Here is a 13613-nt window from a genome sequence, read left to right as displayed (position 1 = left end):
TCCCAGCATTCTAAAGATGAAGGCAGGCAGACATCAGGGAGTTCAGGGTCAGCCTGGTTTACACAGCCTTCCAGGAAAGTCAAGACTACATAGAGACACCCAAAAGACGATAGTGATCACTGGGTTGCGGACATGGCCTGGTGGTAGAGCAGTTGTCTGGGAGGTGTGAATCTTGGTGTCTTTCCTCAGCACTGAAAAAAAGAAAGCCATTTATGCAATAGAACTTGTCTATTATCGATTGGGCCTACCAGGTAAGAGGACAATAAAGCCAGAAAGAACTGGGTTGAAAGTCTGGCTGTGGGGGTGGGGGTGGGGCCACTGGAGAGATGGCTCAACACTGTCTGCCCTTCCAGAGGTCCTGAGTTCAATTCCCAGCAACCACATGTTGGATTATAACCATCTACAGTGAGATCTGGTGCCCTCTTCTGGTGTGCAGCTATACATGCAGGATACTCCATAAGAAATAAATCTTATGCCTTTAATCCCAGGATCTGGGAGGCAGAGGAAGGCAGATCACTGTAAGTTCGAAGCCAGCCTGGTCTACAAAGCGAGTCCAGAACAGCCAAGGCTAGACACACAGACCCTGTCTCAAAAAACCTAAATAAATAAATCTTAGCTGGACATGGTTGGTGCACACCTTAATCCCAGCACTCCGGAGGCAAAGGCAGGTGAATCTATGTTTGAGGCCAGCCTGGTCTACAAAGTGAGTCCAGGACAGCCAGGGCTACACAGAGAGACCCTATCTTGAAAAACCAAAATAAATGAGTAAATAAATAACTTAAAAAAAAAAAAAAAAAAAAAAAGGTCTGACTTCATCACTTAGAAGCTATGTGATTTAAGCAAATTAATCATCTGTAAGGTGCTCCATAATCAGGCCTACTTTATTCTGAATAGTACAGCAGGGAGTTAGTTTGCACAAAGCCTTGGGCTGTATCTCCATCACAAGGTGGAGGAAGGATAATAATAAAACCAGGTATAATGTCTGGTACATGGTGACCACTCGAGATACCTTTACCATTTTACATCATCCTGTGGAATACAGAAGGGATGGAAGTAGGGGGATCTCAAGTTTAAAACTAGCCTAGCCAGGTGTGGTGGCACCCATCTTTAATCTCAGCATTCAGGAAGCAGAGTCTTGCAGATGCTGTGAGTTCAAGGCCAGCCTGGTCTACAAAGTGAGACCAGGACAGCCAAGATTACACAGCTAGATCCTGTCTTGAAAAACCAATAAGTAAGTAAATAAATAAATAAATAAATAAAGCCTAAGCCAGGTGTGGTGGTGCACACCTTTTCCCCAGCACTGGGGAGGCAGAGGCAGGTGGATCACTGTGAGTTTGAGGCCAGCCTGATCTACAACAGTGAGTCCAGGACAGCCAAGGCTACACAGAGAAACCTGTCTCGAAAAACCAAAAATGAATAAATAAAATAATGAAAAGGGGCTAGAGAGATGGCTCAGTGGTTAAGAGCACTGCCTGTTCTTCCAAAGGACCCAGGTTCAATTCCCAGCACCCACATGGCAGCTCACAACTGTAACTCCAAGATCTGATACCCGCACACCAATGCACATAAAGTTAAATATTTTTTAAATCACTGAAAAGCCGGGTGTGGTGGTGTTCAACTTTAATCCTAGCATTCAGGAGGTAGGTAGATCTCCGTGAGTTCAAGGCCAGCCTGGTCTACAAAGGGAGTCCAGGATAGCCAGGGCTCTGTGTAATAGAGAAACTCTGTCTCCAAAAACCAAACAAACAAAATCAATGAAAAGCCCCGCATGGTGGTGCACACCTTTAATCCCAGCACTCAGGAGGCAGAGGCAAGCAGATCACTATGAGTTCGAGGCCAGCCTGGTCTACAAAGCAAGCCCAGGACAGCCAAGGCTACACAGAGAAACCCTGTCTCAGAAAACAAAACAAAAATCAATGAAAATGAAAGAATTGTATATAACTCAAAGGAGTTATCAGAGACATAGGGAGATGGCCCATTAAGAAAAGTGGTTGCAGCTGGTGGTAGAGGTGCACGCCTTTAATCACAGCACTCAGGAGGCAGAGGCAGAGGGATATCTTTGAGTTCAAACCCAGCCTGGTCTACAGATTGAGTTCAGAACAGCCAAGGCTACACAGAGAAACTCTGTCTCGAGACACCAAAAGTAACAAAATACCAGCATGGCTATATTTAACACCAAAACCTAGTGAACAAAAAGCACTTTCCCAGATGCCCTAATGATTGTCATGCACTCAAACCCTAGATGGTGGATATAGGAACAAAAGAATGCATTGTCCTCCTGCTGTGTGCCCCTCAGTTACACTTGGCTAAGATAGTCTTCACATGATCCACAGGCATGGGGCCTTAGTTCATTTCTGTCCAGTGTCTGACACACACACACATATTTTGAGACGGTCTGTGTAACCCTGGCTAACCTAGAACTGACTCTCTAGACCAGGCTGGCTTCGAACTCACAAAGATCTACTATCTGCCTGCCTCTGCCTCCTGAATTGCTGGGGTTAGAGGTGTGTGCTGCCGCCACCGCTTACTTGGCTTTACTTACACAATCTTAATGAAGTCCCTGTGTACTTAAGGGTATCTAGACTGGTCAGGTCCCTGGCAGCACTAGGCAGAACAGTTCTGGCATAAGGAGAGGAGTCATAGCGAGTTCTTATTAGACACAGAACGTCAGTTTGGAAAAATGAGAAAATCCTGGAGATGATGCCAATATATGTAAGTGTACTGAGGCATGAACTTAACTGCTTACAACGGAAGCTGAGTGGGGCAGCACATATCCATAACTCCCAGCACTGAAGAGGCAGAGGCAAAAAAAATGTAACATTTGCAAAGTTCAAAGCCAGCCTAGGAAACATACCCAGCTTACAGATTTATTGCCTGGTGTGGTGGTGCACACCTTTGATCCCAGCACTCAGGAGTTAGAGGCAGACGGATCTCTACGAGTGTGAGGCCAGCCTGGTCTACAAAAAAAAACAAAACCAACCAAACAAACAAAAAACATGCGTGCTCTGTCTTCATGAATACTGGAAGAGGGCGTCATATCCCATTACAGATGGTTGTGAGTCACCATGTGGTTGCTGGGAACTGAACTCAGCACCTCTGGAGCTAGTGCTGTGCTCTCAACCACTGAGCCATTTCTTTCTTTCTTTCTTTTTTCTTTTCTTTTCTTTTTTGTTTGTTTGTTTGTTTTTCAAGACAGGGTTTCTTTGAGTAATAGCTTTGACTGTCCTGGACTCTTTTTGTAGACCAGGCTGGCCTCAAACTCAGAGATCCACCTGCCTCTGCCTCAGCCTCTCGAATGCTGGGATTAAAGGTGTGCACCACCACACCCCACTTACCACTGAGCCATCTCTTCAGCCCCCCAGCTCTGTCTTTTTTTTTTTTTTTTTTTTTTTGGTTTTTAAGACAGGGTCTCTCTGTGTAGCCTTGATTGTCCTGGACTCTATAGATAAGGCTAGCCTCAACTCACAGAGATCCGCCCTCCTCTACCTCCTACTCGGACTGTTGAGATTAAAGGTGTGCACCACCACACCTTGCCCAGGTTTGTCCTCTTCTGGTTTGTTTTTTCAAGACAAGGGTCTCTGTGTAGCCCTGTAGACCAAGCTGGTCTCAAACTCACATCAATCCTCCTGCATCTGCCTCCCAAGTGCTGGGATTAAAGGAGTGTGCCACCACACCAGGCTCTAGCTCTGTCTTTTTTTTTTTTTTTTTTTTTTTTTTTTTTGGTTTTTGGTTTTTGTAGACTTTGTGGACCAGGCTGGCCTTGAACTCACAGCGATCTACCTGCCTCTGCATGTGCGACCACCCCTGACTTCAGCTCTGTCTTTTTTAAAAAAATATTTTTGTAGAGGTAGTATATGCATTTAATGCCAGAAGCCAGTAGATACCTGTAAATTTAAGGCCAGCATGGTCTACATGGTAAACCAAGGCTGTTGAGAGAAATTCTGTCTCAAAAAATAAAATTTCCCAGCACTCACATGGTAGCTCACAACTGTTACTCCAAGATCTGACACCCTCATACCAATGCACATAAATTAAAATTAAATAAAATATTTTTTTAAATCAATGAAAAGCCAGGCGTGGTGGTGCACGCCTTTAAGCCCAGCACTTGGAAGGCAGAGGGAGGTGGATCTCTGTGAGTTCAAGGCCAGCCTGGTCTCAAAAGTGAGTCCAGGATAGCCAGGACTGTTACATAGAGAAACCCTGTCTCAAAATATCTAAAAAATAGGGGCTGGAGAGATGGCTCAGAGGTTAAGAGCACTGGCTGCTCTTCCAAAGGTCCTGAGTTCAATTCCCAGCAACCACATGGTGGCTCACAACCATCTGTAATAAGATCTAGCGCCCTCTGTACATGCAGACAGAACACTGTATACATAATAAATAAATAAATCTTTCTTAAAAATCTAAAAAATAAAAAAAAAAAAAAAATTAAAGACAGAGCTGGGCAGTGGTTCACACACTTTTAATCTTCCCAATTGGGAGGCAGACAGGCAGATCTCTGAGTTCCAGGCCAGCCTGGTCTACAGAGTGAGTTCCAGGACAGTCAAGGCTACACAGAAAAACCCTGTCTCAGAAAAAACAAAACAAAACAAAATAGCCAGGCGTGGTGGCACACGCCTTTAATTCCAGCATTTGGGAGGCAGAGGCAGGCAAATCTTTGTGAGTTTGAGGCCAGTCTGGTCTACAAAGCAAGTCCAGGACAGTCAAGGCTACACAGAGAAACCCTGTCTTGAAAATCAAGGGAAAAAAAAAAAAGAAAGAAAGAAAAAGAAAAGAAAAGAAAAAAAGAAAGAAAGAATTGCCAGTCGTGGTGGCCCATGCCTGTAATCCCAGTACTCAGGAGGCAGAAGCAAGTGGATTTCTGTGAGCTTGAGGCCAGCCTAGTCTACAAAAAGAGTTCCAGGACAGCCAAGGCTACACAGAGAAACCTGTCTCAAAAAACAAAAAACAAAAACAAAAACAAAAGAAAAGAAAGAAGGAAAAGAATTGCCAGTTGTGGTGGCCCATGCCTGTAATCTCAGCACTCAAGAGACAGAGGCAGGTGGATCTCTCTGAGCTTGAGGCCAGCCTGGTCTACAAAAAGAGTTCCAGGACAGCCAAGGCTACACAAGGAAACCTTGTCTCAAAACTGCCCTCCCCCAAAAAAAATGAGAGAGAAAGAGAGAATTTAGTCATGTGTAATGGCACATACCTTTAATCCCAGTGCTCAGGAGAGAGAAGACATCAGGAGCTGTGAGTTCAAGGCCAGAGTGGTCTACATTGTTAGTTCCAGGACAGCCAGGGCTACATAGTGAAACCCTGACTCAGAAAGAAAGAAAGAAAGAAAGAAAGAAAGAAAGAAAGAAAGAAAGAAGTAAGGAGATTTATTAGGTTAACTTAGGCTGTAGTTCAACAATGGCTGTCCTCCTGTTTGAGAGGCTGAGATACAGCAGCTGCTTAATGCATGAGCTTGGATGTCTGAGCAGTCTCATTCTGCTAGGAGCCAAGGACTTCCTGGTGGAAACCCTGATCTGCAGACCATGCTGGAAGGCTAAAGAAACTGGGTTTTAGCCTGGTGCCTCTGGGATCAAAGGTGTGGGGCCACGAGGCCCTATCTCAAAACAAAACACAAACAGGTAGCTGGGTGGTGGTGGGTGGCACACAGCTTTAGTCCCAGCACTTGGGAGGCAGAGGCAGGTGGATCTCTGTGAGTTCAAAGCCAAAAAAGTTGATCTACAAAGTGAGTCCAGGACAGCTAGCCAAGGCCACACAGAGAAACCCTGTCTCAAAAAAAAAAAAACAAAAAATAATAAATAAATAAATAAAATGGAGCAGGTCCTGTGAGTTCAAGGCCAGCCTGGTCTACATAGCAAGTCAAAGACAGCCAAGGCTACACAGAAAAACCCTGTGTCAAAAAAACCAAGTAAAGAAAAAACAAAAAACAAAAAAAAAAATTAAAGTGAAAGACAGCCAACATCAACCCTTGTCCTATACACACATATCCCCCGCCCCGACACACACCACCACAGGCACTGTCTTAGTTATGGTTTCTATTGCTGTGATAAACTATGATCAAAAGCAATTTGGGGCTGGGCATGGTAGTGCAGGTCTTTAATCCCAGCGCTCAGGAGGCGGGGGCAGGTGGATTGATGTGAGTTCGAGGCCAGCCTGGTCTACAAAGCGAGTCCAGAACAGCCACAGGAACACAGAAAGACCCTGTTCAGGAGCAGGGGTGGGGGTGGGGGTGGGGTGGGGATGGAGGGGGGGAACTAACTTGGGGAGGACAGGGTTTATCTCATTTTATGGCTTATAATTCATCATCCAGAGAAGCCAGAGCAGGAACTCAAGCAGGGCAGGGCCCTGGAAACAGGAGCTGATGCAGAGGCCATGGAGGAGTGCTGCTTACTGGCTTGCTCTTCTTGTCTTGCTCAGACTACTTTTTCACATCACCCAGCAGTGACACCATCCACAGTGAGCTGGGGCCCTCCCACATCAATCATCAATCTACAGAATACAATACAGAAGGCCGGGCGTGGTGGCCCACACCTGTGATCCCAGGCAGAGGCAGAGGGATCACTGTGAGTTCGAGACCAGCCTAGTCTACAAAGAGAATCCAGGACAGGCAAGGCTACAGAGACAAACCATGTTTCAAAAAATCAAAAAGGAAACATGATACAGGCTTGCTCGCAAGGCACTCTGGTGGGTCTATTTTTTCAACTGACATTCCTTCTTCCCAAATGACTCTAGCTTGCATCAAACACTGAGATAAAACTAGCCAGCACAGACACATGCACCACACACGCTAACACACACACACACACTCACACTCACTCACCACACAACCCATATATGATATGCTAACTGCACTGCAAATACATCCTGATTGACTCTAAATAAGCAAAACTACGACCTAGAATTGTTCCTTTATTCTCAAAAAGGGATGATAAAAGAAACATATGCAAATAAGATATCCTTTTGATGCCTTGCAGCCCCTTAGCTCAGGCCATGCGTGGTAACTATAGCTGCACTATGTGGACCTATCAGACTGAGATGCTACCCAAAAGATCTCAAAATAGCTCTGTTCTGCTTGCAGTGGCAGGCGTGCCTCTGCTCCAATCAGACACAGCTCACTCTTTTACTATTGTTGCTATGTGACAAACTATTGGCTCTCAGCCTTAATCCCAGCCTCCAAGAGAGAGTGTTTGAAAGAGCATCTTTCCCAGAATCTAATGTAACAGGCATGTCCTCAGCAGAAGATACAACCCAAGACAACCAGTGTACAGCCTCAGGAGAACCCTGGGGCATATGACCTTGAAGATAAAACTTTCAAACTAGCCAGGCAGTGGTGGCCACACCTTTGATCCCAGCCCTAGGGAGGCGGAGCCATGTGGCTCTCTGTGGGGTTGAGGACATCCTGGTCTACAGAGCCAGTTCCAGGACAGTCAGGGCTATGCAGAGAGATGCTGTCTCAAAAATCAAAACAAAAAATTAGATTAGTGGCCGAGGAGATGTGTTAGGGGTTAGGAACACTTGCTGCTCTTGCAGAGAACTCAATCTTGGTTTCTAGAAGCCACAAAAGGCAGCTCTCAGCCACTGTAACTCCAATTCCAGGGCAATCCTATGCCTGTGAGCTCCCCAGGCACCCGCAGTCCCATGCGCGCGCGCGCACACACACACACACAAGCAATTTAAAATAAAAACAAATAATTCTAAGTTAAATTTAATTCATTCAAAACTGGGGAAAACTTAGGTGACATAATGAGATAACTTCTTGGATCTGCGGGTAAAGGCAGCATGCTTGAAGCTCATAGACTAATGACCCCAGAGGTCAGATTCTGAACTGTGGGCATTGGTGATGTGGTTCCTTAGGGACCTAAATGTATGGCCTGAGGGTCACTAAAGGAATGAGGGAGAGCAAGGGTGCATGTGTCCATGGAGCCACTCTTCCAACCTGACAGACATCCCAGGCCATGTGGCATCAAGTCTCAGTGACACAAGATGAGCCTCTGATTGTCTTCTGTCCCTTCTTTTGGTTTTGGGATTTTTGTTGTTGTTGTTGTTTCTTTGTTTTTGTTTTTTGTTTTTTTGGACAGGGTTTCTCTGTGTAGCCTTGGCTGTCCTGGACTCACTTTGTAGACCAGGTTGGCCTCGAACTCACAGAGATCTGCCTGCCTCTGCCTCGCCTGAGTGCTGGGATTAAGAGCGTGCATTATTGAACCTCTGTTTAAATTGTGCTTTGTCCTGGCTCAGATTTTTAATGAGCCCAACGTTTGTGAGGCTGAAGTCAGAGGTTTGATGCAAGTTTGAGGGCAGCCCAGACCATGTAGAGCTCTAGGTTATCCTGGGACACAAAACAGGATCCTATCCAGGCTTAGAGCTCTCTCTCTCTCTCTCTCTCTCTCTCTCTCTCTCTCTCTCTTTGTGAGACAGGGTTTCTCTGTGTAGCCTTGGCTATCCTGGACTCACTTTGTAGTCCAGGTTGCCCTCAAACTCACAGCGATCCGCCTGCCTCTGCCTTCCGAGTGCTGGGATTAAAGGCGTGTGCCACCACGCCAGTGCTTGCCTAGCAACCACAAAGAGCTGGGTCTATCCCCTCACTACATCAGCTGTGTAGTGGTGTCACCCTCACTGCATACTAGATTTCAGTCCCCGCTGGAATTCCTAAGAGCCTGTTTAAAAAAATAAAAAAAGAACAGGTAGCTGGAAAGATGGCTCAGTGATAAAGACTTGAGTTTCCCAGAACCCATAAGAGACAGGGGACAAAATCACAGCCCTCTTCTGGTCTCTGCAAGCACCCGCCCATTCCCCACCCCGACCCCTACTCCCACAGCATACACTCACACAGATAGAGAAGATAGACAGACATGCATAAATAGAAATAAAATAAATCTTTAAAATAACAACAAATGGGGTGTGCGTATGTGGCACATGTCTTTAATCCCAGCACTCAGGAGACAGAGACAGGAAGATGTAAGTTCCAGGCCAACCTGGTCTACAGAGCGAGTTCCAGCTCAGCTAGATTTCTGTCACACAAAGAAGTCCTGTCTCACCTGACGTGGTAGCACATGCCTTTAATCTTAGCACTTGGGAGGCAGAGGCAGTCAGATTTCTGTGAGTTCAAGGCCAGCCTGTCTACAAGAACCCTGTCTCAAAAATACCAAATAAAACAAAACAACAAAATTATTTTAAAAAATAAAATAAAAAAATAAATGTGCTGAAGAGATGAGTTAGCGGTTAAGAACACTGATTGCCCTTCCAGAGGTCATGAGTTCAATTCCCAGCACCCACATGGGAGCTCACAACCATCTCTACCCGTAGTCCCTCTTCGGTGTGCAGATATATGCAGACACAACTCCTATATACATAAAATGAATAAATAGGTCTTTAAACCACAGCAAACAAACAAAAAAGGGAGAGCAGGGCTACAAAGCTAGAAACAAAAAAGAGATCCGGCCTCAGCTAAGGAGGAGCGATACCTGAGGTTGTCCTCTGGTCTCCTCACCCTGGCCTAAGTTAAGCAGGCTTTGGTGCTCAACACCAGTGCAGTACACACTCAGATGTAGAGGCCCATGAACACACAAAGAGCCAGCTGACGCCTTACTTATACCCCTGGGGGTAGCAGAGCAGGCTGGTGGCAAAGAATATACTTAGCACACACAGTACCCTGGCCAAAGGTTCAGTCCCCAGTAGCAAAACAAGTAAACAAAATATTTGTTTCCCTGTGAGCCTGTCATGGTAGTGCACACCTGTAATCCCAGTACTCAGGGAGGCAGAGGCAGGTGGATCTCTGTGAGTTCTAGACCAACCTAGTCTACAAAAGCAAGTCCAGAGCAACCAAGGCTGCACACAGAGAAACCCTGTCTAGAAAAACTTATTAAGAATAATGTTATCCTGTTTTTGTTGTGTTGGAGACCATATAACTTTAAACACAGATTTAAGTGACTTAAGGATCACATACATTAGAGGTGGAATTACTCAGCTACAGGATGCGAACATATTCTGTTTTTCTAGATAATACCAAACTTGAGTATTTATGAATTTAAGACACAGAAAATGGCCCATGAGTTACTGTTATCAAATCTCTTTCTTTCTCTTTTGTTTTTCTGAGACAGGATCCCTATTGTGTAGCTCTGGCTATCCTGGAACTCATTTATAGACTAGAGGCTGTCCTCAAACTCAGGGATTCCATTGCCTCTTTCTCCGGAGTGCTGGGATTAAAGATACTTACATCCAGCCCAGTGTTGTCAAATTTCTATTTAGGGGAATGGCGGGAGGGGGGAGAAGGGGGGCTTGTCAAGACAGAGTTTCTCTGTGTAGCCTTGGCTGTCCCGGACTTGCTTTGAAGACCAGGCTGGCTTTTAACTCACAGAGAGCCCCCTGCCTCTCTGCCTCCCTGTGGAGTGCTGGGATAAAAGGCGTGCACCACTTAGTCCTGCTGTCAAATTCCTTTCTTTTAACCACTCTGAAGAACAGGGACTGGTGCTTTCCTGAGATTTTAGTTTCTGGGTTTTTTGTTTTGTTTTGTTTTTTTGAGACAGGGTTTCTCTGTGCAGCCTTGGCTGTCCTGGACACACTATGTAGACCAGGCTGGCCTTGGACCTCACAGCCATCCGCCTGCCTCTGCCTCCCAAATGTTGGGATTAAAGGCATGGGTCACCACGCCTGGCCTTAGTTGCTGTTTTTGTTACTTCTGTGTGTGTTTATTTTTTGTGTGTTTGTTTGTTTAACAGAAGGACTCTTGCATCTCTGACTGCAATATGTAGCCCCCACTATTCTGAAATTTACTCTGTAGACCAGGCTGCCTGCAAACTCACAGAGATCCACTTGTTCTTGCTCTGAAGGGCTGGGGCTAAAGGCCTATGCTACAAGATGGGTATGGCGATGCCCACCTTTAATCCCAGCACTCCAGAGGCAGAGGCAGGTGGATTGCTGTGAGTTCGAGACCAGCCTGGTCTACAAAGCGAGTCCAGGACAGCCAAGGCTACACGGAGAAACTCTATCTTGAAAAACCAAAAATCAACAAAACAAAACAAAGGCATGTGCTACCAATACCCAGCCAGGAGGCTGAGAAATTAGACAAAATGGACCCATGAAAATGGACCCATTGTCTGAGGGACTGGCTTCCTCTCCAGCTACCTGCTTTTTTATCATCTCCCAACACGAGCCGTCTGATTATGAGTTCTCTAAAGCTTGCATCGGGGAGCTTAGTCTTCAACAAATGAGTTTCTTATCCAAACCGTAACAGCGTGAGGACAGTGCAGGGATGATCAGAGGGGCATTGTTCTTTCATCCAACCATCTGGGAGGCAGGGGCAGACAGATCTCTGAATTCAAGGCCAAAATGATATACTAAGTTCCAGACCAGCCAGGCCAGCAAGGACTGCACGGCACTTTAAGTGCCCAGTGACCAACAACCAGTTAAGCACAGATGAAGCACAGGAAATAAGATTCCATATTAAAAATTTTACAAAGTGAAATTACAACCAGGCATGATGGCACAGGCCTTTAATCCCAGCACTCAGGAGGCAGAGGCAGGTGGATTGCTGTGAGTTTGAGGCCAGCCTGGCCGAAAAAAGTGAGTCCAACATAGCCAGGACTGTTACACAGAGAAACCCTGTCTCGAAAAAGGAAAACCAACCAACTAAACAAACAACAGAGCTGTGGGCAGTGGTGCAGGCACTCGGGAGGCAGAGGCAGGTGTCCTGGCTGTCCTGGAACTCAGAAATCTCCCTGCCTCTGCCTCCCAAGTGCTGGGATTATAGGCATGTGCCACTATGCCCGGCTTTGGGGTTGTTGTTGTTGTTTTGTTTTATTTGTTTTTCAAGACAGGGTTTCTCTGTGTAGCCTTGGCTGTCCTGAACCAGCTTTGTGGACCAGGCTGGCCTCGAACTCACAGTGCCACCATATCCGGCCTTTTATTGGTTTTCCAAGACAGGGCTTCTTTGTGTGTAGCCTTGACTGTCCTAGACCAGGCTGGGCTCAAACTCACAGAGATCCTCCTGCCTCTGTCTCCCCAAGTACTGGGATTACTTGTGTGTACCACCTCTCCCTGTTTTTTTTTTCCTCCCTTTCTTTCTTTTTTGGTTTATTGAAATAGGGTTTCTCTCAGTAGTCCTAGCTGTCCTGGAACTCTATCTATAAACAGGCTGGCCTAGATCTCAGATATTCACTTGTCTCTGTCTCCTGAGTGCTGGATTTAAAGATGTGCATGACCAGGTGCTGGAGAGATGGTTTAGTGGTTAAGAGCACTGGCTGTTCGGGCGGGAGAGATGGCTCAGTGGTCAAGAGCCGTGACTGCTCTTCCAAAGGTCCTGAGTTCAATTCCCAGCAACCACATGGTGGCTCACAACCATCTATAATGAGATCCGGTTCCCGCATCCCGCCTGCAGACCTACATACCGGCAGAATACTGTATAAATAATAAATAAATCTTAAAAAAAAAAAACAAGAGCACTGGCCGGGCATGGTGGCGCACGCCTTTAATCCCAGCACTCGGGAGGCAGAGGCAGGCGGATCACTGTGAGTTCGAGGCCAGCCTGGTCTACAAAGTGAGTCCAGGATGGCCAAGGCTACACAGAGAAACCCTGTCTTGAAAAACAAAAAAAAAAAAAAAAAAAAAAAAAAGAAAAGAAAAGCACTGGCTGTTCTTTGAGAAGTCCTGAGTTCAGTTCCCAGCAGCCACATGGTGGCTCACAACCATCTATACAGAGATCAGATGCCCTCTTCTAGCATGCAGGTGTACATGCAGATAGAACATTCACATATATAAAATAAAGAAATAAATCTTAGCTGGGCGTGGTGGCGCACACCTTTAATCTTAGCACCTGGGAGGCAGAAGCAGGCAGATCGCTGTGAGTTCAAGGCCAGCCTGGTCCACAAAGTGAGTCCAGAAAAGCCAAGGCTACACAGAGAAACCCTGTCTCGAAAAACAAACAAACAAAAAAGAAATAAGGGGTTGGAGAGATGGCTCAGACGTTAAGGGCACCGACTGCTCCTCCAGAGGTCCTGAGTTCAATTCCCAGCAACCACATGGTGGCTCACAACCATCTACAATGTGATCTGATACCTCGTCTGGCCTGCAGGTGTACATGCAGGCAGAGCACTGTATACATAATAATAAATAAATATTTATAAAAAAAAAAAAAAAAAAGAAAGAAATCTTAAAAAAAAAAAATGTGCACCACCAATGCCCAACTGAATTCTTATTAAAGGCCAGGTTAGTGCTAAGGTCAGAAGGTACAGTGCTGAACAAAACAGAAAACATGCATATAGGGAGCCATACACTGGGCATGTGACAAACACAATGACAGGACACCCAGAGGAACAGGTGGCAGGGACATCGGTGGTCTTGTAGGAAGGCAGGAAGCCTAAGATTTACTTGGAGTGGTCTTGGGGGCAACCTGAAAGAAAAGAGAGAACCAACCAGTGAGGTGGTTTGTTTTGTTTTGTTTTTTTTTTTTTGTTTTTTGAGACAGGGTTTTTCTGTGTAGCCTTGGCTGTCCTAGACTCGCTTTGTAGACCAGGATGGCCTTGAACTCACAGTGATTCACCTGCCTCTGCCTCCTGAGTGCTGGGATTAAATATGAGCTCCACCATGCCTGGCAGTGAGGTGGCATTTATTTATTTATTTATTATGGT

Source organism: Acomys russatus, chromosome 17 (assembly GCF_903995435.1).
Source record: "Acomys russatus chromosome 17, mAcoRus1.1, whole genome shotgun sequence".
Classification (NCBI taxonomy): domain Eukaryota; kingdom Metazoa; phylum Chordata; class Mammalia; order Rodentia; family Muridae; genus Acomys; species Acomys russatus.
The sequence above is the reverse complement of the archived record's forward strand: the minus strand, read 5'-3'. Positions refer to the sequence as shown.